This window comes from Euprymna scolopes, chromosome 23, assembly GCF_053919585.1.
Source record: "Euprymna scolopes isolate OS-2025 chromosome 23, ASM5391958v1, whole genome shotgun sequence".
NCBI classification, from domain to species: Eukaryota; Metazoa; Mollusca; class Cephalopoda; order Sepiida; family Sepiolidae; genus Euprymna; species Euprymna scolopes.
Window position 1 is genome coordinate 51,861,195 of NC_136504.1, and position 25,559 is coordinate 51,886,753.

The window sequence follows — 25,559 nt, forward strand, 5'->3', positions numbered from 1 at the left end:
ATCTACAAGCATAAAATTTGGTATATCGGGTATTCAGATATGTGGAAAAAAAATTTAATCGGTTTTCATCCGGAAAAAATGGCTGCTAAGGGGTCAAAATTGAAAAATTGATACTTGGGAAGTCATCGGATTTTTATTTGTTTATCAACTGTTTCACTAATGCGCATGCGCGAATCGTTCACATAACAGCTTTCTTATGTTAAGAATATGTAGGTTTGAAAACACTTTTTAAAACGTGTCAAGCTGGCCTAATGGTTATCGTACTTGACCTACTGTCCTTAAGTTTTGGTTTCGATCTCAGCTCGAGTATTTTTTTTTTTTTTACTTACAAGAAGTGAACTGTTAAGAAAAAAAAACAATACTTGCATACACGTCTGTTTTTTTTTCTGTTTTCTTTTTTTTTTTTTTTTTTTTTTGTTAGTATTTAACAAAAACAGCAAAATAAAACAATTTTTTAAAGCTTATAAGATTTTCTTCTCGCATTCTGTTCTGGCCGCGATCTTTAACGTTGGCCCAAAATGGTTCTATTTGTTTACACTGGTTGACACACCGATTGGAAATACTGGTAGGAAAAAAATCCTTTTGTGTGTTTTTATTTTTGTTGTTCCCATTTCTTTTTTTTTTTTTTTTTTTTCTTTCCTTTCTTCACACCTGCTGCTCTAATTGTCTGATTACTAATCCCCCCCCCCCCGTCTGACCAGTCCTTGACATTTTTGTTGTAAGCAGCTGGACAACCGCACAGGCTGGCCGGGACTCGGACACCAAAACTCTGTGCAATCGTCCTCGCGCTTGATCTTCATGAATGTATATCTACGAAGTCAAAACAAGCTGATCAATATCCAGTCTATGAATAACTTGCTATTTTTATTCTCGTACATATCGCTTTGCTGTCAGAATTTCAACTCCTGTTTTCTTTGGCACAAGTTTTGTTTTTCACTTGTGTTTATATATATTTCGCGATCATTCTATTTCTACACACTAATCTGAGGCTATATATGTATATATATATATATATATATATATATATGTATGTGTGTGTGTGTGTGTGTGTGTGTATGTATATTTGTGTGTGTGTTTTTTGTTGTTGTTTATTAGGGAGGGGGTTACGTAAGCGTCACAACTTATCAAGGCCGAAAGGCCACTCAAGGATAAGGGTTAAAGAGTGTACAGTAGTCAAAAGGACAATATAGTAATCGATAGTAATGGAAGTTCGGTCAATTTGTTAACAAGTGTAACGGCTCATCAGAAACTTGTGACGTTGGACTTGAAGACAACCATATTATAGACAGCTGGAAAACGGAAGACAGTTCCACAGGCGTGCAGTTCTAAGAAAGAAGCTTTGATCATGGAATCTATGTTTAGGTTTAGGCACAGATAAAGAGTGGAGGGAATTATTGATAGTGTTTTCAACTAGACGGGTGTTTCTTGTGAAAGTTTGACGAGGGGGAACCATAGATTGAAGCTCAGTCGAACACTTTCCATGAAAATAACGATAAAGCAGAGACAAACTCGCGACATCTCTTCTGTGAGAAAGAGGTTTGCAGCGAAGAAAAAAGGACATCTCCCATGAGGCCACGAAATCTATTTTGAACAAGGCAGGACAAATCCTTTCTAGCAGCTCCTGCCCAAATGTGGCAACAGTATTCCATCCATAGATGTACCTGGCTCCTATATAGATAGAAAATTGCATCAGCAGTGAGATATCTACTGGATTGATAGAAGGATCCAACCATTTTTCCAGCCGCCTTGGCAACAGATTTGATGTACATATTCCATTTAAGATCAGGTGTAAAGGTCAAGTCCAGAAACTTGTCAAAACTTGAGGCCTCCCCAAGACGAGAGCCATTCATTTTAATTGATGCCAGATGGGGATCAGAACGTTGATGATGTAAAGATAGAAGCTTGGTTTTAGATGCAACCAGCCACTCCTTTCCCCATTGTACAACATGATCAGCCACTCCTTTCCCCATTGTACAACGTGATCAAGATCAGAGGAGAGAGAATCAGAGAGAACTTGGTCATTTACTCATCAACAAAAATGTCTACAAATGATGTAAGGATGTGATTTAGAAGATCATTAATATAGATCAGGAAGAGAGTTGGGCCCAGGATGGACCTCTGAGGGACTCCAGCATTAATACTGTGAGCTTCTGATTTTTGCCCATCAACTGCTAGTCTTATGAACCTATCAGAGAGAAATGATTTAATAACTGAGAAGACATTTCCAGCTATACAATAGCTGAAAATCTTGTGAAGTAAACCTTTATGCCATACCCTATCAAAGGACTTTGATATGTCAAGAGCAATTTCCCTAGAAAGGGTGCCTCTGTCGAGAGATTCGCTAATCTTATGAGATATAACTGTAAGCACATCTGTAGATCTAGCAGAATGGAAACCATATTGTGTGTCACTAAGAAGATTATTTTTGCTGAGATGGTTGATTACTTCTCTATTTAGCACAGATTCCAGTAACTTACTCATGCCGCACAGGAGACTTATTGGCCTGTACTGAGAGGGGGATGAACGATCACCTGAATTCTTAAATACGGGGCATACTGATGAGATTTTCCAGGGTGATGGGAAGCAATTCTCCTTAAGACAACGTTTAAACAGTTTTGTAAGTATGGGCGCTAGTTCAGGTCGAAGTTTTTCGAGTTCTATAATTGGAATACCATAAGGGCCGGTTGCTTTACTGGAATCAAGGTTTTTGATTAGCTTGGCAACATCACATACAGATATTTGTATATCACATAGCATGTTTTCTGATACAGGAGGAAATATTGGGGGTTGGCGGCCTTGGTCGCAAAGGGTAGAATTGGCTGCAAAGTTCTTGGCAAAGAGTTTGTTGGCTTTGTCTGATGCTGACGAGATTAACTCAGGTCCATTGATGATAGTTGGGATAGAGCACACGCTTCTGTTCAGGATTCTGTTTGCTATTTGCCAAAACTGGTGAGAACGAAGCTGCTGTTCAGCTACTTTGGACTTGACGGACTGAGCATATAACTCTCTTGCGTTCTTTATTACTTTCTTACAATGGTTGCTGGCAGTCCTGAAAGCGGCTTTAGTTTCCATACATCTATTACGTTGGAAGCAGTGGAAAAAGTGATTTCTGTGCGCAATAGTAGCAGCACATTCTGGAGAAAACCCTGGCTGGCTGTTAGGTTTTTGCTGGATTTTTTTCGAGGGTATGAAATGGTCTATATTTACAATTAACCATTCCGTCAGGTCTGATACTATAGAGGACACATCCTTTTTAAACATGGAATGCAGAGGTAGATCCGATATAAATGTACGGAAGCTATCCCAGTCAGCCATAGTGTATCGATATACTGTACGATGGAGAGGTACGTCTGAGGACTTATTACATTTCATTTTTATCTTAATTGATACAACTGAGTGGTCGGAAGATCCAAGAGGAGACAGAACGGAAACTGAACATAGTTCAGGGCAAGTTGTGAGAAAAAGATCTAGTAGACTCGCATACTGGGCGTCATTGTCGGGCACACGGGTGGGTTCGTGAACAATCTGAGTGAGGTCATAAGCAATGGAGAAATCATGACAGAACCTCCCCTCATAATCGGTCTTGTTTGAGTGGGTCAACCATTCCACATTGTGAACATTGAAGTCTCCACATACGTGAATGTTAGCTGAAGGATATGCTGATAGAACTTGGTCAATTTTCTCAGATATGCTTTTAAAGATAGTAACTCTGCTGTTATAGGGGGGGGCGATAGAGAGTAAATATAAATGTAGTAGTGTGAGCTAGTGCAACCCGGAAGCACATATAGGGTAAGTTAGGATCTTCTCTGGAGATGTCCCTACCACATGGAAAGCCATCTTTAATATAGGCACATATTCCATGTCCATGGCTATCTTGGGGGTTAGATTTGGAAGTAAAGTTAGAGTATCCCTTAATTAAGAACTCATTTAGGGAAATAGTCTGTCCAATGCCAGTTTCGCTTAAAAATAAAAGGTCTGGTTTAGTCTCCTGTAATTGGGATTCAGCCTCTGGAAGGTTAGAACGTAAACCCCTGATGTTGGAGAAGGAAACATGGTAGTGGGGGTCTACGTTGGAAGTTGGAGTTTGTATGTATGTATATATGTTTGTGTGTATGTATATGTGTGTGTATATATATATATATATATATATATATATATATATATATATATATATATATATATATATATATGAATGTTGGGACGCTTAGTAGGAATCGGAAAAGTCTGAACTATTTTCCGATACCAAAATCGATTCTTTCAATTGTCTTTTATATGTGATTTTGTTTCAAAAACAATCTTCTGTTGTTGATAGTCATGTTTAAATGTTATATATTTATTGATTTTTAAACGACCAGTAAAATCATAGATCACTCATCACCCATGTATTTTAATGTTTGGGAAAATATATGCACATTTACCATGTGCTGTTATGATAATAAGGAAAAAAAAAAAATCGGCATCGGTAATCATATCAGAATCGGCAATTGTATTGGCATCATGAAAAATATTGGAATCGTTCCATCACTAATATATATATATATATATATATATATATATATATATATATATATATATATATATACTAGCAGAGAGACCTGACTTTTCCCGGGATTGAATGATGATCAACGAATGTTTCATCCTCCCATATTTTTAGCATCATCCAAATCCGTGAAATCGTCCATTTTTCAATCAAATCAATTGATTGCCCACTCTAGTTGGGGATCCACCTCAGTGCACTTAATCCACAATACATTGTAGTTTATATTGCACTGTAGAGAACCTACTGTTGATTTTATAAAATTATTTTTATATAATGGCTTGAATTAAAGTTTCAAATGCAGAAGTCGAGTATCATGGTCCAACTGTACTCTACACAGAAACATTTATTTGAAACGTGCCCCAGTCATATCAAAGAACCTACTGTTGATTTTATATCCTAAGCCTTTCTGCTTTTGCAGTAATAAAACTTCTCAAATGCACTTGTAATATTAGGCTGCATAAGGCGTTAACTGCTTCTGTTTTAATCAGATTTTTTCAATTAGTGATAGTTATCGAAGACAAACCTATCTAAGAACACTGCCAGGCATATAAAGTACCTTCATGTGAAATTTCATAAAAATCGGCCCAGGCGTTTAGGAGTCCATACAGAATGAAATCACACACACAAAGTTCCTTTTATATTTATATATATATATATATATATATATGTGTGTTAGCAAGCCACTGGCGTTACCCAGTCATAAAATATATTTAAATATGATATTTTAATTCATGCAGACTTTATATTTATTACAATAGAGCCCATTCTTTATCGATTACTATTTTATACTTAATATATTGTAGTGGCCACCCGACGTGGCTCAGTCATAAAATATGCTTAAAGTGCCTCAGGGGTCTATCCTTGGAACTCTATTATTCCTAATATTCATAAATGACCTCCTTGACAAAATTGTCTGTGAGATGGGCATATATGGTGATGACACCACACTCTATAACAGACACGACAGGAAAACAAATGAACACATATCTAAAGAAATGGCAGAAACACTAGAGAATGATCTCCAATCTGTAGTGGAATGGGAACAAAAATGGATGGTCACATTCAATGCTGCCAAGACTAAACTTGTTTCCTTCAATAACTACAAGAAACCTTCTCTACCATCAATAGCAATGGTCAAAGACTCTTTATCTGAAAGCACATCTTTTAAACTCCTCGGCCTAACGTTCAGAGGAAACATGAGTTGGAACAATTACATTGAAGGCATTGCCAGGGCCGCTGCAAGGAAGGTGGGCTCTCTCTACCATGCTAGAAAACTACTAGCATCCGAAAGTATCCTGTACCTCTATAAGGCAACCATTCGCCCATGTATGGAGTATTGCTGTCATATTTGGGCTGGTGCATCGGCTACTAGTCTCTCGCTCCTTGACAAGGTTCAAAAGAGAGTCGCAAATCTGATAGGCCCTGAACTGGCATCTAAGCTTCAGCCTCTGTCCCATCGACGAAACGTTGCATCCCTCTGCCTGTTCTACAAATATTTTAATGGTGAATGCTCTAACGAACTGCAATCACTTGTGCCCCCACGACGTGAACACCCTCGACAGACCCGACAGGCTGCAAAATCCCACCCCCGCACTGTAGAGATCCCTAGATGTAAAAGATCTTTCTACTTCAGTAGTTTCTTCCCCAGAACCGCTAGACTTTGGAATTCCATTCCTGGTCCCTGCTTCCCCAACTCTACTGACGGGCAGAAGTTCAAGTGCAACGTGAACCGACATCTTGCTGCCCAAATCCCTACATAGTACCCCAGTAGTCGTTGCCCCTGATAGTAGCCCCCTACATTAAAGTGGCAATGTGCCTTGTTTGGGGTGAAAATGTAATAAAAAAAAAAAAAAATTTTTTAATACTCGAAACCCCTCAAAAGTTGCCATTTTAAATGTGGGTGTAAAGGTGAAAAGAAAGTAAAAATTTACCCCCTCCCCCTCCAAAAAATATTTCTCGAATTCTATCATTGGTCATTTTTCGCGTTCATTAAGATCAATACAAAAACGTAATTCAAACTTTAGGGGCCAACATAGCCCCCCCCCCAAACACACACACCTCTGGATGTTAAGAATAGATTCCATAATTTGCAAGAGGATGATTTTATTTTTATTTTTTAAAAACAAAAATACTGGATAAATTTGCATAATATATTATTATTTTGGGAATCCTTCATAATTTGAATGTTCTTTTCTTTTTCTTTTTTTTTCTTTTTTTTTTTCTTTTTTTACAAACTTATTCTTATTGTCATAGTTGTTTCAAACAACTTATCCTCTGGTCTTATCGTACCCGTTGTGGAATAAAGTTCACATTAAAAAATCGTTTAATCTGATCAAGCAGTTTCTTCTTATTATTATTATTAATATTATTATTATTACAAAGGAAAATCAAATTTTAGTGATACCGATCACGACGCAACCATCTTGGCAATTTCCAGCTGCAAAGAGGCGAGGGGGGGGCAGGAGAGATAACTCCATCTAATTCTTAAAGTTTGTCATAATTTGACGAGATTGTTTTTACAGTTTTTAATAATTTTAGGTATTCCTTTCTTTCTGCTGTCTTTTTTTTTTTCTTTTAAAAAATCGTTTCAAGATTTATTAATGAAATTGTTAGAGCTTCATGTGCATTTTGGCAAACATTAAGAATTAGCTGGAAATAGCCAAGATGGTTGCGTCGCGATCGGTCTCACTTAAATTTGATTTTCCTCCGTAAAAAAAAAAAATAAACTACTTGATCAAATTAAGCGAATATTTTTTATGAGAACATAATTCTATAACGGGCACGTACATACTACATCACAGAGGTTTTCTTTTTATTAATCTTCGTTTTTAAATATCTTCACTAAACTGTATAAGCACCTAATTTTTTTTTTTTCCGGTAAAAAAAAAAATTGTTTGATCTTGATATGTCTTTGTTTTCAGTTGCATCTTTGTTAACCGATAATAGGAATCGATAATTGGACACTAATAACCCCATATGGAATAGGAGAGAAATTTAAATGATGTCCATGGAATTCCTCGAAAAATGTAATCAGGTATCGATTTTTATAACAAACTTTGTATTTGATTTATTTTTTTATAATTTATTATGTTTATTTATTGCTAAATGGTGGTGGTGGTGGTGGTGGTAATTGTTGTTGTTGTTGCCCCCTTCCTCCCCCTTTGTTGCAATCAGATGACACGTTTTATGCCAGGTTGACTGAATTCCATTGACGGTGATGCACTTTGACCCGAGGAGTCATGACCTAAGCATCTGGCTTGCTACCCCCACATCCAATCCCATCTACTGGAGTCGGGGTGAGTTCTCTTCCTCCTCCCCTCTCTTCCACCACCCCCTACTCTCTCTCTCTCTCTCTCTCTCTCTCTCTCTCTCTCTCTCTCTCTCTCTCTCTCTCTCTCTCGTACAAATCAAATACACTGCAATCTTTCGTTTGGATAGATGATTCCCAATCTAGAGTCCACAACAAACAGAATAAAAATATCTTAACCCATTAGTGCAAATTTTTTTTTTTCTTTAATTTATTACTCGAAACCTTTTGCAAATACCAAATTATATTTGAGCAAAATTTGTCTCTTGATAATGTCAAAATTTCTGTTTAAGCTAGTTTTTTTTTTTTTCTGGATTGTATGAAAAGAAAACAAGTTTTTAATTGAATTAATTTTAAGAATTTTTTTTTTTTTTTAATTCTAAGAGAAAATCAGTTCAGTCTGTGCAGATGTACTTCGTTATTTTTATTATTTTTTTTTTTTTTAATTTTACTTGGGAATCACCACTTATCAAGGCCAAAAGGCCACTCGAGGATAAGTTAATGAATGTAAAGGGGTAGTGTAGTAATCGTTAATGGTGTGAATTTGATTATTCATGGGGACGACTCAATAAGAACTTGTTTACATTGGATTTGAAGGCTACCATGTTGTATTCAACTGGGAAGAAGACTAGCGGAACAGTGTTCCACGGGCAGGCAGTTCTGGGAAAGAAGCTTTGTTCATGGAATTTGTGTTTAGATTTAGGCACACATGGAGAGTGGGAGAAATTGTATATAGTGGTTGTAGCTAGTCGAGTGCTTTTTTTTTGTGAAAGTTTGACAAGGGGGAACCATAGATTAGAGTTCAGTTGGGCACTTGCCACGAAAATAACAACAAAGCAGAGACAGGCTGTCAACATCTCTTCTGTGGGAAATAGGTTACAGTGAAGAGAAAAAGGCATCACCTACTAGGTTTCAAAGCTGGTTTTGAACTCTATCAAAGCTGGATAAGGCATGCCGAGCAGTTCCTGATCAGATTTGGCAAGAGTACTCTATTTTCTTACTATTTCTTCATCGGTCTGCAATGCAATCTGGTGTTTGAATATTTGATTGATTTTTCACTTTTTTCTCATTGTTATTTTAAAATTTTTAACCAAATAAAATTATCTATCCACAGTACTAAAAGAAATGAAATCTATATACCTATAGAGTTGACCTTTATTTTTCTCGCTTTGACATTGATATTAAAAGCCTACTTTTTTATTAGTACTTAATGGTTTCCTCACGAGAGCAAAATGTGACTCAAGGTCGTTTTTGATGTGGAGGAAAACCAGCTTCCCAAAAAGGGGCACTCTGGCAGTAGGCAAAAATAAAAATTGCCTTAGCATAGAAAGGACAAATTAACTTAAGTGCAGTATTAGAACAGATACTACACTGTGATCTCAGCCCAGGGGCCTGCTCCTACTTTTTCTATTAGTATTTATTTGCTTCTCCACAAAAGCAAAATGTGACACAAGGTTGTTTTTTAATGTGTGTGAAAACCAGCTCGCCAATGAGGGGCAATCTCGAAGTAGGCAAAAATAAAAATTGCCTTAGTCAGTGGAGGGGGAAACCCCTCTATACTAAGGATAAATGAACTTAAGTGTGGCAGCATAATAGATACCACACTGTGGTCCTATCCCGAAGGCCAGATACTTTTCCTATTTAAAAAGATATTAAGCTACTTGATATACTCAGTCATAGATATGGATATAGATATAGGATGGAAACGTTCCAGCACATGTATGTTTTCATATATGCATATATTTTTCATATATTTAATATACATGCATATATATATATATTAAGTAATGTGATTGATAATTTAAAATTTAAAAATCAAATTATAATTAAATTAAAAATCCGTTTCATAAGAAGGAACAACAACAAAATCAATTATCTTTACGATCGTTTCGGAAAACAATGCTTTTTATTGTGGTAGACATCAAGTTACGTACAATAATTACATATAGTTTTTTAATAAGCAAGGTCTCCTCGTCAGCAAATTTTGAAGGGTTTTTATTAAATTTAAAAGACACCATAAATAAACCTAGCATTAAAAGTAAGGCAGATGTATCTGAAAAAAATTGAAATAAAAGGTCTGGATTTAAAATTTATAAGAAAATTAATATGGGTTAGAGATAGAAAAGAAATAGAGTAAAATATAGATTTGAATTTAAATTATAAGTTTGCTTTAAGTACCATATTACAAATATATACATGCATATATATGAAAAAAATAGACACACATATATACATATACATAGATATACAGGTATATACATAAAAATATATAGAGAAATTTACCTTTTAATTTTTCGCCTTTTGAAATCAGGAACTATGGTTAAAATACTCATTTAGATGTTTGCTATAGCTTTTTACCTTATTGAATGATGAATTTTAAAGGGGGGGGGGCGCCCGTGCAATAAATTATTTCCGTTAGCGTACTTTTTATTTAAAGACGCTACGGTGAATTAGCTCTAGGATATTTACCTATCGAGCTTATTATATATCTAAATTACAACGAGCACTTTCTCTTTCCTGTATTTTAATTAAACTAGTAATTTCACTGTTACATTGAAATACACTCAGCTCTTTAGACTATTGTTCTAATCCCCTTTAAATATAATATATATATATATATATATATATATATATATATATATATATATATATATATAGGTTACATTGTTTGTGTGTGCGAAACGTCTCTATCAAACTCCTCACTGAATATGTAGTTTCCAGGCTTGAAACTGGATATTTAGGGTATTTAGGCTTCGGTAACACTTTTGCTTTGGGTTTTAGTCTGTAAAATTTACTAAGGGGTCAACATTGAAAGAAATAAAGTTGATCTTGATAGGAGTAAATTGACCATCTTCTAAGTATGCATACATATACATTTTTAGCTTGAAGTCCCTTAATTTTTAGCCTTTTTTTTATTTTATCAACCTGGTGAAGGCTGAAGTGCTGAATGTTTTGGTTCTGATTCCAGCTGATGGCACCAAAGTCACTTTTTAACTTTGGAAATCATTATATATATTGGGTACAATATAATAATCAATAGAGAATTTGCTCTACAATAATAAATACGAAATCTGCATGAATTAAAATATTATATTTAAGTATATTTTATGACCGGGCAACGCCGGGCGGCCTGCTAGTAAATTACATTTTTAACCTATTAATGCCCAATATTTTTCTTACATTTATTACCAAAAATCTTGGGTAAATACAAAATTATATATGAATAAAATTACCTTCAAAGATTTGACTTTGTAGGGTAGTTAGAGCATTCATTTATAGTTATACTAGCAGATGTACCCGGTGTTGCCCAGTATTAAACATAATGTTAAATTACTTTTAAAAAAAAATGAAGTATAAAAAAAAAATGGAAAGAAACTGAGTATTTATGCGAGTATTTTTTTTCTTAACAGTTCACTTCTTGTAAGTAAAAACAAAAAAAAAAAATACTCAAGCTGAGACTGAAACCAAAACCTAAAGATGCTGAGTCAGGTACGGTAACCATTAGGCCAGCTTGCCATAATCTTTAAAAACTCTTTTAAAACCTACTTATTCTTAACATAAGAAAGCTGTCATTTGAACAATTTGTGCATGCACAGTTGTGAAACATTTGACAAACAGATAAAAATCCAATGACCTCCTCCCCACGTACCAATTTTTCAATTTTTACCCCTTAGCAGCCCTTTTTTTCCGGATGAAAATCGATTAAAAAGTTTTCCACATGTCTGAATACCCTATATACCAAATTTCATGTCTGTAGATAAAAAATTCGCTGAGTTTATGGATTGAGAGTTGTCCTCACACAAACACACACACACTCATTTTACTTTTATAGATATACTAGCAGGCCGCTCGGCGTTGTCCAGTCATAAAATATGCATAAATATTATATTTTAATTAATGCAGAAACTGAGGCGTGTGCATGCGAGTATAATGTTTTTTTTTTAAACAGTTCATTTAGTAAAAAAGTTCATTTAGTAAAAAAGTAAAAATATTCGAGCTGGATTGAAATCAGAACCTAAAAATATTAAGTCAAGTATGATAACCATTAGGCCGGCTTGACATGACATTTACAAATTGTTTTCAGAAAATCTTATTCTTAACATAAAAAAACCTGTCATGTTTCTCAACTGCGAGCACCCCCCCCCTACTAATTTGCTCATTTTGACCCGTTAGCAACTGTTTCCCCCCCCCCCCGGATGAAAACTTATTAAAGTTTTCCACATGTGTGAATATCCTATAAACCAAGGCCGTGTCGGTGGGGCATTAGAATATGCTGACTGCCCCCCTGCAGAGAGTAAAAGTCCCTCAATGGGGGTCCTGGATATGATCTTAAACTATATCCTGTGGTGAGGCCTCAGCTTCTGGGCTTTGGGGAGTGTGGAGCCACCCTTTAATTACCATTGCTCCCAGGTCCACTCTGACCCGGAGTGGTAGTACCTGTTAGGGTCCCAACTATGGGTTAAATAGAAACCGACGTGAAAACAACAAATATATTCTATTAAAAAAATTTTTATTCAAAATCTTTGGATTCGGCATTAAATAACCCGAAAAGGGTTGATATGCCGTAAAACAAAAACAACCAACCAACCTATAAACCAAATTTAAAGTCTGTGGATCAAAAATTTATTGAGTATATAGGTTGAGAAGTATCCTCACGCGCACATACACTCACATACATTCTCACTTTAATGGATATAAATATGTAAAAATTGTGCGTTTGTTATAAAGACTACTTAGCAAAAAATTTTTGATTGAATAATAGATGAAACTGATTGTAATTCTTTCGCTCTAGTTTTTCACAGTATACTGAAAACTGAGTGTTTTTTAGTCTTTCTGTTATTTTTTCTTGTAACTATTGGACCGATCTGACTAAAGTTTTGTATGAAGCTTTGTTATGATAAGGTGCAGTGAAGTAAGTATTATGGTATCTGTTTTATGCACAGTTAGGGATTGGTATTTAATGCAAAATAAGCACAAATTTAACCATATTCAGCCATGAATTTCGCATAAAGCACTCGTTTATAAGTCAACAACAAAAAATCTAGTTTTTAATTTTTTTTTTTTTAAAATATTTTAATGCAATCATTGTTTTGCAATTTTTTAGATAAGAATTGATAATTTACATTATTTGGACTATTGTTCTCATCTTGGATGTTATTCCCGTGTTTTGTCGATATTGATCTTCGATTTTCTTCAGGCGTATCTTGTCGAACTCGGGAATATGTACGGAATTTTAAGCATGGATGAAGAGGGAACTCTTCTACAAAAATATCTGACTCTATCTTCCAAAATGAGACATGAAGTGCCAAAGAAACGTGGGGGGGGGGGCTCTGAACGTTGAAAGCTACAGAGTCCCTTACTCAAAACTGACCTTATGTCACATCCGACCTCAGTGGTGGGAACATCGGGTTGGTAGAGATGTATATAAACAATACTGATATACACGAAAAAAAATCACTTGTTAAAATGACTTTTTACAAAACAAAAGAAAGCCTGTTTTCTTTCACAAAAGTCGGTTCTCTAGTGCATCATGGGAAATTAGTGACTTGGATGAAGACGTTTTAACATACCTATCAAGTACTGTTGTCATAACAGCTTGATTTTTTTTTTTTACATTTAAAGTTAGAGAAAAGGGTAAGGGATTATGATTTAGTTTCATATCTGCAAGGACGCTATGTAGGGAGTTGAGCAACGAGATGTCTGTTCACATTACATTTAAATTTCTGCAGGTTAGTACAGTCAGGGAAGCAGGAGACTAGAAGGGAATTCCCAAGTCTAGCAGTTTGTGGAAAGAAACTATTAGAGTAAAAAAGCTTTCTGGCATCTAGGGACCTCAACAGTGAAGGGGTGGGATCTTGCTGCTTGTCAAATTAGTCATGGACATTTACGGTGAGTGAAGCGCACTAGTGCTATGAGTTTGTATTACATTAATCAATGCATATCACATTAAAATACTTCTAAAAACATGCACAGAGATGCAACATTGTGGTGATGGGACAGGTATTGGAGCTTTGTTGATAGTGTGGAACCTCTTAAGTTGGAGCCTTTTTTTTTCTTTTTGACCCTGTCTAAGAGGGAGATACTTGTATTAGTTGCACTATCCAAGATGTAACCACAATACTTGATGCATGGGCGAATGGTGGCTTTGTAGAGATACAGGATGCTATCAAATGCGAGTAGTTTTCTAGCACAGTAGTGGGAACCTACTTTTTTGCAGCAGCCTTGGCAATGTCTCCAATGTGTTTGTTCCAGTTCATGAATGTTAAGCCAAGGAGTTTGAATAATGAGCTTTCAGGTAGTGTATTATTAATCAACTGCATCAACTGTCAAGTGAACAAAATAATAATCAGAAACCGAACAATGTTGTATATACGACTCAACACAGTCCTGAACAATTCTGTCCACACGCTCCAGCACAATTTCGTCTATGTGAACTCCATCAATTCGAACCTGAACACCTCTGTTGATTCAATACGACACAGTCCCGAACACCTCCGTTGATTAAAATCCAAACACTTCTGTCAATGTGACACGACAAGATCCCAAACAATTGCATTGATTCAGACTGACAGGATCTTTAACAACTCCGTTAATTTGAACCCAAACACCTTTATCGATTCGACATGATACGATCCCAAACAACTCTGTCGATTCGACTCAACACGTTATCAGAGCAATGACTCTTGTAACAGCTTTTTATAGCCCTAGGACGAACTCATTTTCACCATAGGTAGGCCCAACTGAGACATTGACATACATTTCTTGAGCGCTTTCACGCATGCTCATCACAGACACAACCTATGGCAACACTCCAAATGATTAAGATCTTTTTGTTTCTCCCTATTCCAACTTGAAAAAGTTATACAACAGGGGAGAGGGGTCTAATTACTTTTAATACATCTAAATCCAAGTTTATCTACTGTCATGATCAATGCTTGGATCCTCAGTTTACTCTACGGGTGAAGGAACTCAAGTTATATATATATATATATATATATATATATATATATATATATATATATATATATATATATATATATATATATATATATATATTCATGTTTTTATTTTGATTTCAATTCAAGCTAATGCACCCAAGTCATACGAATATATTTGTTATGGAGTTAAATGGTAATAAGAACGAAGGAACACAGGATTTTTAGGAACAAACATGTATTCGCATATATTACAGGCAAAAATGGGCTGAATAATACCATTCCTCAACTGTGGGTGTTTGCACACAACCTGCTTCATCGCGTACCAATCTCAGACTGCCGGGCACCGGTCTCGATACCAGAAGTGACGTCATGAGATAGTCCATTAATCCCATTGAAGGGCGTCTCCAACAATATTTTTTTTATTTTTGAAATCGCAACTTTATAATATATAAAAATCGATAGAACATTAACTCTATAATAATATATACAAAATCTGCAAGAATTAAAATAACATATGTAAGCATACTTTACGGCTGGGCTTTGCCGGGCGTTCGTGGTAGCTTAGATAAATACTTTTGCAGTTTTAACAAAATAGCTACAATAATATCAGAGCGTCTCCATTTATGCTAAACATCTACAGAATGCCAACATCGATATATTACATACTAGCCTGGATGCCCGGCGTTGCCCGGGTGTCTGGAGATGTGTGTTGAGCAAAAAAAAAAAGTGGTAGTAGACAGGCAGGCTCGAACCCGTGACGCGAAGGCATAAAAGAAAGTGAAAGAAAATCTAACGTCTTACCGCTACTCCATGACGTGACCAGAAGTTCAGAACATTAAAATTAGGCAAAGTCAATCCAACTGATACGATGACCTTCAAAAATGGCTTGCAGAAAATCGACCCCGTCTTTGTAGAAAACTGCCCAGTTAAGGGTGAAGGAATTAATGTTTTTGGTTAATTTTTTGATATTTGTCATCTGAGGTGTTGAGCTTCAAAATGATACCGATCTCGTGAAAATCCGTCGCCTCTAGCAAAAGTATTAGGCAAACATACATACATTTAAACAGGCAGGTGATATTTATATTATAGAAGATGAATGAGTCTCCTGTGGAATTTCCACAGGTCCCGCTAGTAACGGAATAAGAGGATAAAAGACAGACAAACGGACAGTGGAAATAAATGTAATTTCTTTCGAATTGATATCTGGGATCAAAAAGGTATAATGTTTACGTTTTATAATAGTTTTCATTGTACTTTCATGTAACAATTTAGCAAATGTACAACGTGGATTTGGGAGCTATGCTAAATAAGATGCCCTTATTTCCTGCTACGAATGCTTGGGAAGGTCACACTTTATTCCCCCCCCCCAACACACACACACACGTAACACGCTACTGGCTTTGTTGTTATTTTAGGTCATATTAAATAAGCATTTTTAAAATGTATGTTCTTCGAGTAGTTTCTATTTCAATTCATCTATCTTGTATGATATCTTGGGTGATTTTGAGCCAAATATACACACCGTTATCACCTGTCATGGCATAGTAATCTCACCTATGTAGATTCTAGTGTCTTATATCTCTCTGTCTCTGTCTCTGTCTCTGTCTCTCTCTCTCTCTCTCTCTCTCTCTCTCTCTCTCTCTCTCTGACACACACACACACACACACACTAGCAGGGTGACCCGACGTTGCTCGGGATTGAATGATGATCAATGAATGTTTCACTCTCCCATATTTTTATTGTCAGCAAAATCGATGATAGACCATTTTTTTTTTTTTTTTCAATCAAATCGATTGATTGACTGCTCTAATTCGAGACCCATCATGATGCACCGGGAAGAAGCTTCACATGCCTCTTGCAGTAACTAAGTTCACAATATATCGTAGTCTACATTGCACTGTAGAGAACCTACTGTTGATTTTAGAAAATTATTTTGTATATAATGGCTAGCATTAATGTTTAAAGTAAAAAAAAGTCAAGTATCATTGTGAAATTGTGCTTAAAACAAAAACATTCATTTTGAATGCGCCCCTGTATATCGAAGAGCCTACTGTTGATTTTAGATGTTCAGCCTTTTGGCTTGTGCGGTAATAAAACTTCAAATGCATTAATGAAATTTAAACCGGATGTAGAAGACACTAATTCAGAGAGGTTTTTTTTCTACTTGGCAGCATTTTCTGACGATATTTGGGCACAAAATGAGAACGAATAAAGACCGACAAACCCGACAAGCTACTAAGTCTCATCCCTTTACAGTAGAGATCCCTAGGTGCAAGAAAGCCTTTTACTCCAATAGTTTCTTCCCCAGAACTGCGGGTCTTTGGAACTCCCTTCCGGGATTCTGCTTTCCCAACTGTACTGATATGCAGAAGTTCAAGTGTAATGTGAACAAACATCTTTCTACTCATCTCCCTTCATAATGAACCTGCTAATTAAGTCCCTGATAGTAGCCCCCTGCTTCAAAGTGGCACTGTGCTTTGTTTGGGGTGAAAATTGAATTTAAAAAAAAAAAGAAAGAAAAGAAAAAGGTATAGTGAAATATAGTTTCTCATTCCAACAATAACTTAAACATTATGCAATTGTTATCGCAGATAATAATACCGGAAGCAATGGTGAATTTTCAAAGCTTCCAGAGATTTTTTTTTTTTTTTTTTAGTCACTTCTGTCTCTATATTTGATAAACTCATTATAATTATATAAATAAAAATAAGTATCTATATATTAACAGGATAGCGTGTGTGTGTTATTTATTTTGTGTGTTCCCCTTACATCCGGGTGACTGTCGTTTGTTATGGTTATATTTTTTACTTTTGAAATCGCAACTTTATAATATATAAAAATCGATAGAACATTAACTCCATAATAATATATACGAAATCTGCAGGAATTAAAATATCATATTTAAGCGTACTTTACGACAGGATTGCTCTGTGTGTTCCTGCTAGCTTAGATAAATACTTCTACAGTTTTATCAAAAGAGCTACAATAATATCAGAGCGTCTCCATTTATGCTGAACATCTACAGAATGCTAACATAAATATATTACATATGAATGAGTCCCCTGTGGAATTTCCACAGGTCCCGCTAGTATATATTATATATTTAGCCCATTTTGGAGGTGATATCATTTATCTAGGGATCGGTAAAATCGGTTAGAAGTAAAAATAAAAATAAAAAAACATTCGTTCAAGAGCATAGTCGAATTGAGATCAGATGTTTTTTTTATCAGAACAGAAATATGTACAGGGTGGAACGATAAAATTGTTGCCCTAAAGAAAATAAGACTACAGCTTTATTTTAAAACTTTTATTGAAAAGGTCCATTCAGGTAACTTGATTATGTAGAAGTGCTGACATCTATTCAATGTAGCCGCCTTCAGCTTCAATCAACGCCTCGATATGGGTCCAGAACTGGCAGCATGCCTTTTCCACAAGCGTCAACGGGAGCTTGGTGAATACTTAGTGAATGGCAGCGATCAGGCTGGCTTTGATGTTGTGGGAGGTCATGTTGGTGTTGTTCTGGATGTATGACCAAATGAAGTAGTCTAGTTGGTCCAGATCAGGGAAGGAGAGGGGGAGGGGCCAGTGAGCACTCCTTCTGAAGCCAAGTCTGGGTCTCTTTGGACTTGTGGGTCGATGTCGAATCCTGCTGCCACACTCAAGATCTGCCAGCAGCCACCTGATTGCACCACGGTATCGCCACACTCTTCAACACATCCAGGTACACTTTGGTGTTGACATTCAAGCCAACTTCAAAGATGTGAGATGGCATGATGTGGCCCTCACTTGAAACCACACCAAAGACCATAACCATGGCTGGAAACTTCAATCGAGCTGTGCCCTCAAGCGTTGAACCGTCCGGATTTGCATTTTGAGGGTGCTGGCAATGGTCCTGTTGTCATAACTTGAATCAGTAGAAAGCCGGAGTTGTACAGCGGTGTCATCTCCGATCTCGCTTGTTGAACATTATCTCACTTTCAGACATGATAGAAGGCTCCTATCGCTCTGGAGATTTGTACACAACTGGCTAACTAGTAGATGGTCTGCAACAATAAAAGAAAACCGGTTTTCATCAAACGGAAATGGCATCATGTCGTCTTTTCTAGGGTGACAATTTTATCGTTACACCGTGTATGGTTGCTTGATTCTAACACTGGTCGCAGTGTCAATCATATGTTCACTGTAACTTCTGTTATAATAAATTCTCCCTGCAAAAGAAAAAAAAATCCAGTTTAAAACGAGTAACAATGTTTAATTGTGAAAGAAATCACGATGATGCTTGTTTTCTTCTACCAAATGCCCCCAACTCGCAAATCAAGACAAACATTATCTTCCAACAGAACACAAACGGTCCACTAGCTTAAGGCCGAAAGGCTTATCTGTCTCTGAGATTCATATTTTCCTCGAACCAAAGCCAACAGTCTAGACTATTTTTTAAATAACGTTTTCTCCATTGATTGTGGTAGGTTGCTGGTCATGTGCAATTCTAGAAGGGGTTGGTTTATTGTTAATCCTCTGGGGTGCCCCTACCGGGAAATGCCGATGGGGCTGCCCAGGTATATTTTACATGTCAGAGTGCTCTTTCTCTAGTGCGCTGGCTCTTCAGTGCCACTTTCGGACCTTTGTGTCACATCCTCCTGCTATGAGAGGAAGATATATAATTTCACAAAAATTCAGTTTACCTCCTCTGCCCATTTTGCTAGACTAATATATATATATATAAAGAGAGAGAGAGAGAGAGAGAGAATAAATGACAAAAATTTATATTAAAAAATTTATGATGTTGACCATCTTATAGTTTATTCCTTTAAATCAGTTAATTTGTACAATTCTTGACAGTATCCGTTTCGTAGTGCAAAATCAATCACTTAATTATTATATCAATCAGCGAATCTATTATGCCCTTAACTCATCAGAAGAAATAGCAACAATCAATCCGTCAAAAGGAATTGAAATGTGATTTGACATGGTGAAAATCCAAAAATTGGAAGAGAAGCTGCAGTTACGTTTATATTTTTCAATTACACCAAAAATTCAGTTGGGTGTAATGGAAAAATTTAAAGGTAACTGCAGCTTCTCTTCCAATTTTCAGATTTTCACCATTCTACATTGCACTCTAGAGAACCTGCTGTTTCTTTTATAAAATTATTTTCAAACTCCGCACATAGATTTCTTAACTGGAAAGTAGTTTATAACTTTCCAGTTAAGAAATCTATGTGCGGAGTTTGAACCTACAGACTTAAGATCAAAAAAACAAAACAAAAAAAAACACGATCAACTTACCCACAGTAAAATTTTCACGACCTGTTGTTCTGTCATTCTTGCTAAGCGACGACATGGAAAAAATGGCTTTTTCGATGATCGATAAAATAACGATTATCGATTATCAGTAATTATCGGGCGTATTCTGAGACAAAACTTAAGATCGCTCCTAGACTTATACACTAAAGTTCTGTAAAGTTTAAAGAAAATATGTTCAGCCGTTTCAGAGTCTATAGGGAACGAACTCACTTTACACAAACAAAGTTGCATTTATATAATTGTACCTATTTACTATGCCTTCCCCACGGGACAGAGTTAGACACCAGGATCGTTTTTTAACGTGGAGAAAAGGTACAAAAATAAAACAATTGTCTCAGTCGTGAAGGATTTCTCCTCCACCGAATCGACTTGAATTTTTCTAGGAGTTTAACTGGTTTGACTTTTTAACATGGAATCTCGCTTTTAAGAGGCAACACCTTTTCTAAGTGGATAAATCAAATTTTGGATTGTTAAATCCCGAGTCAGATTTTTTTTTTTTTCGGTCTGTCGTTTATATGCTTTACAACTGTGCATGCTACTAAACATGCAACCTTTTGCATGTTTACAAAGATATCGAACACTGAAAAAGTCTAATAGACTGTATTTATTCTATATAGAAAGAAGAAGTAAGCCTTTTCCCAGATGATTAAAAATGATGGATAGATAGTGTATATAATATTTGAAAGAATGAAAAAGAAAATGAAATAGTTGGAAAAGTCCAAATAAAAAAAAAAAAATAAAAAAAAAAAAAAAGGACCGTCTGGAAATGGGAAGATAAATGAAGGACGATCGGACGGAAGTGAGATCTGGATAAACATTGATTACAGGTTGTTAGATAAATGGGATAAAACTGCTCTCCCTTACCTCATTCGGTAGGTTGGGGAGGGGGGGTAGTGGTGAGAGTAGACTCTGAGCACCTGCTTAACTTCCGTTGATTTCGAGCCAATCAGGTTAGGTTTGAGGCGGGTGTCGTGAAATCGTGCAGTCAGTTTTATCTCATTCACTTAATTCAACCCCAAATCACTACTCAACTTGTTCTACTTGGCTAAAATCGTACATTTTTCTTTCTTTGTTTCTTTTTTCTTTCTATTTTTTTTTTTAAGCAAGATGTGCTTATTCAAAAAATTCAACTTCAGTACACTTTCTTTATATATAAACTAGGAAAAAAGGTGTGACCCGTTAGGTCACTCACTGAGCTCGGATTAGATTGTTTGAATAAAGAAAAAGTTATTAGTCTGTAAAACCAAGTAAATTGTAAAATTAAAGACAACACTCTCTCTCTCTCTCTCTCTCTCTCTCTCTCTCTCTCTCTCTCTCTCTCTCTCTCTCTCTCTCTCTTCTCCAGCTATGGATTAAATAGTATAATACTTGTGGTGATATTCTCTATTGTTTATTATGGATCAGTACAATCTTCAATTTATTTTATTACATTTGACATTTAAGAGAGACGAAGTCGCCGTTTTCTTTGTTTTATATTTAAAATAACTAGCAGGAGTCTTGTCCCACCGTTTCCCGGGAAAAATATAAACTAATGATTTAACTAAAAAAAAGGTATAGTAGCAATTATAAAAACAAGAATCAGAAAATAACTCATTGCACTCTTAAGTAATTTAGCTGATTAAAATAGGATATAACCATATTTTTATATGAAGATTAAATTAATTGTCCTAAAAAATATGTTTAAGAAAAGAATAAAATAAAAAAAGTTTGAAGTATGAAGCGAGGCTCTCTACTGTTAAAGTAAATATGTATAAATGTATTAATTTCTTTTTTATTAAAAATAATCGAAGCAAACATTTTTATAATTGTTTTATTTTTGTTTATTTCTTTTACAAACAATATGTAAAATCTCTGGTCTCCCCCCCCCTCGCCAATCTTTCACGAAAAACACCCGTCTAGCTGAATCCGCTGTGAAAAATTTCCCCCACTGTGCCTAAATGAAAACGTGGATTCCATGAACAAAGCTTCTTTCTTAGAACTGCACGCCTGTGGAACTCTGTTCCGTCTGCCTGCTTCTCACCTGACTACAACTTGGATGTGTTCAAGTCCAACGTTAACAAATTCCTAATGAACCGCCCCCTTAAGTAAACACTTCATCAAATCTCCACACTAACGTACTGTACTTGCAATAACCCTTATCCCTGAGTGGCTTCCGGGCCTTGATAAGTGGTGACCACCGTGTAAAAAAAAAAAAGTTTTAAATACTGTGAGAATTCCATTACAACCGCCATCTTTCTTGTTTAGGCCGCCTACACAGTTCTAGTAGTCGGTCTGTGATTGGCTAATTTTGAATGAGTCAAGTGAATTGCTTGGCACCCTTTTTGTATCATGCTTTTATTTTCAGTTCACATACAGAATTCGGCAAGGGAAAGACTCCTTTTTAGCAGCTCCCAGATGAGAATGGAGCTATGTCAATTTCTTCATGTTATATCACCAAAGTGTAGATGAACAAAGGATCACATCTCTACAAGCAGAAACACTTTTATATTGCTGAAATTATCCTAATTACAGGATGACATCCATGAACATTTCTTCATGTTTTATTTACCAAATATTGGAACTTATCTCAATTCAATTAGTCCGAAGCGACTCACATTATGCCTAATCATAGGTGCGAACATTCCCACCGAGAACACCATGAATATTGTATACATGAATCCTTTTGAGGATTGGTTGGTTGGTTGGTTGTTTTTGTTTTACGGCATATCAACCCTTTTTGGGTTATTTAATGCCGAATCCAAAGATTTAGAAGAAAAATTGTTTTAATAGAATATATTTGTTGTTTTCATGTCGGTTTCTATTCAACCCATAGTTGGGACCCTAACAGGTGCTACCACTCCGGGTCAGAGTGGACCTGGGAGCAATGGTAATTAAAGGGTGGCTCCACACTCCCCAAAGCCCGCAAGCTGGGGGCCTCACCACTGGATATAGTTTAAGATCATATCCAGGACCTCCTTTTGAGGAAAAGAGAATTACCACTCCAACAATAGGAGTTTACACTACTGGCTCCATGATATGGAGGAAAAACTGGCCCACCGTTTTACAATTGGACTGTACCATGACCAATGAGTTTTCTTTACTGTTGTCATTGAATAAATTTTGAGTTGAAGGTATGGCTTTTGTAAGTTGTGGTTTTCTTTTGCTTCTGCCAGGGAGTAAATTGGTTTGTGAGAATTAAATTTCTCACAATACTTTATTTTTGTAAGTATTCTAATGTCATAAACAGAAATGGAATAAAAGAATAGAATTGTCTCAAAATTATTATCTGATAATTTTTTTTTTTTCATTTTGAACGCCAAAAATTTACTCATGTGTGGAAACAGATGCTGACATTTGTGAATGCGTTCGTTAACGTGTAATCCGCTAATCCAGAATGTTTACAAAGCATATAAGCAGCAGACATTAACAACAGCTGAAGGAATTCCCTTAGTCCGTGAAAGGGGGCGGTCGTTATTTAGACTTAAAAGCTGTGGTACAGGGCCGCCCACTTAAAAATAGCCCGAACTCTCTAATCTTTCTGTAACCATTCTTTTCAGATTAGGTGACCCACTTAAAAGTAGCCCGATCCCTCTAATCTTTCTCTTACAATCAACTGACACCACAAGACAAAATGCAATTCTTTTTTCAACAAGATGGCGCTACATGCCACACGTCTCACAGATCACTGACACAAGTTCATGACATGTTTATGAAAGAGAGAACAATAAGCAAAGGATTATGGCCACCATGTTCTCCGGACTTGTGTTACGTTTGTCATATCATAAAGGATTGAGTGTTTGATTATCTTATCAGAGTTAATGTCGTTGTGTGTGTGATCGTCTAGTGGTCTTTCTGTTACATATGTTCATATGCTGTTAAGTGTGAATATGTGTGTGACATGTCATGTATCAACATACCTTCTGCCATTTCGTTGGTCCATCTGGAAATTCTCGTCTGGGAGGGAGACTTGATACCTGTTTTTGGCGACGAAGATTTATTTCACTCCAAGACAAGAAATTGGTTCTATAGTTTTTTATTCACTTTCCAGATCGTTTGCAGAAGAATGGAAAGTGAATTTGGCCTGTGTTGTTTTTTTTCTTCTAGGTCTTATTTCTACCACATCAGCGTTCGCCTCCCCCCCCCCAGCGAAGGGGAGGAAACAACAGCGAAGCCTTACACTCTCTTCCAAGTCCCAACCAAATCTCCTCGATTCAGCTAACCTGATCACATGACTCACACGCAATCAAATCAGCTGATCTTAACTTCGGGTCAACGTGTCTACACTATAATTCACACTCTCCCTCCCTCTCTCTCTCTCCCTCTCTCTATCCATTCTCTAACACTTGTCATCATGTGATTTTTATATTTAGAGGACTTTAAAACATAAATTTTATGCAAATAATCCTCACAATCTAGACCAACTAAAGAAAAACATTACCAACGCTATCAGGAGAATCACCAGAGAAGATCTATATGCAGTATCTGCAAACGTTGTTAAACGTGCCCAGAAATGTATAAATGTCGACGAGGAGCACTTTCAGCATCTTCTATAACGCTGCAGGTAATTTAAACAGTAAAAATAATGTTCCTCCTCTTTACTACATTTTCTGTATTAATGTAAACAATATTAAGGACAACATGAAACAATTTAGGCAATTTAACGAAAAAAATTTTTATTAAGAAAGGACCCAGTGTTTAGGGTGGGGAGAGGCGGAGATATTAAAAAGCAAGTGAAAATGGCAGCACCTTTTTTAAGATTTATTTGGGAGAAAATATAATAAATATCAAAAGATTAGAAAATGAATTAATAATTTCTGGAAAGATGAATGATTTAGATGAATTGAATAGCAGAACAGATTAACAGATGAAATGTTTGGTTCTATGTATCATGTTTGAATGCAGACGACAAAAATCAACTTTACTTGATTGTACAGAATTTTTTTTTTTTAATTAAAAAAAATCATTTATAAAATAATGTGTTCTTATATTTTAAAATATATATCCCAAGATTTAAAATGAGCCATTATTGTTTTAGGAGATTACTATATATATATATATATATATATATATATATATATATATATATATATATATATATACATATATATATATATATATATATATATATATATATATATATATTACGATAGAAATATGCGAGCAAGCATGAAAAGTAATATGGTTAAGCTTAAACATGGAAAAGTAAATGACTAGTTGTTAAAACTGGAAAAGAAAAGGACAAGATATTCTAGTAAAAAATATAATAAATTTATAGCTTAAAATATTGCAGCATTAAGAATTAATTATATAATGTAATAAATTGAATTTTAAAAAGAATTCTTAATGCTACAATATTTTAAGTTATAAATTTATTATATTTTTTACTAGAATATCTTTTCCTTTACTTTTCCATGTTTAAGCTTAACCATATTACTTTTCATACTCCCATTTTTCTATTGTAATCCATGATTTTTTCAGGCTTCCAATAAATTC

The 25,559-nt window shown here is 35.6% G+C and overlaps 1 long non-coding RNA gene across 2 annotated transcripts in view; it reads left to right on the forward strand.

The window, feature by feature from the left end:
• LOC145245896 (uncharacterized) overlaps nt 1-25,559 on the forward strand; it is a 260,524-nt gene that overhangs the window by 44,512 nt on the left and 190,453 nt on the right. The window contains exon 2 of one of the 2 annotated variants that reach the window (XR_013863046.1): nt 7,462-7,574. The exons of the other annotated variant lie outside the window; for it this stretch is intronic. This is a non-coding gene — a long non-coding RNA (uncharacterized LOC145245896). The remainder of the gene's footprint in view (nt 1-7,461; nt 7,575-25,559) is intronic. 2 annotated transcript variants of the gene reach the window in all.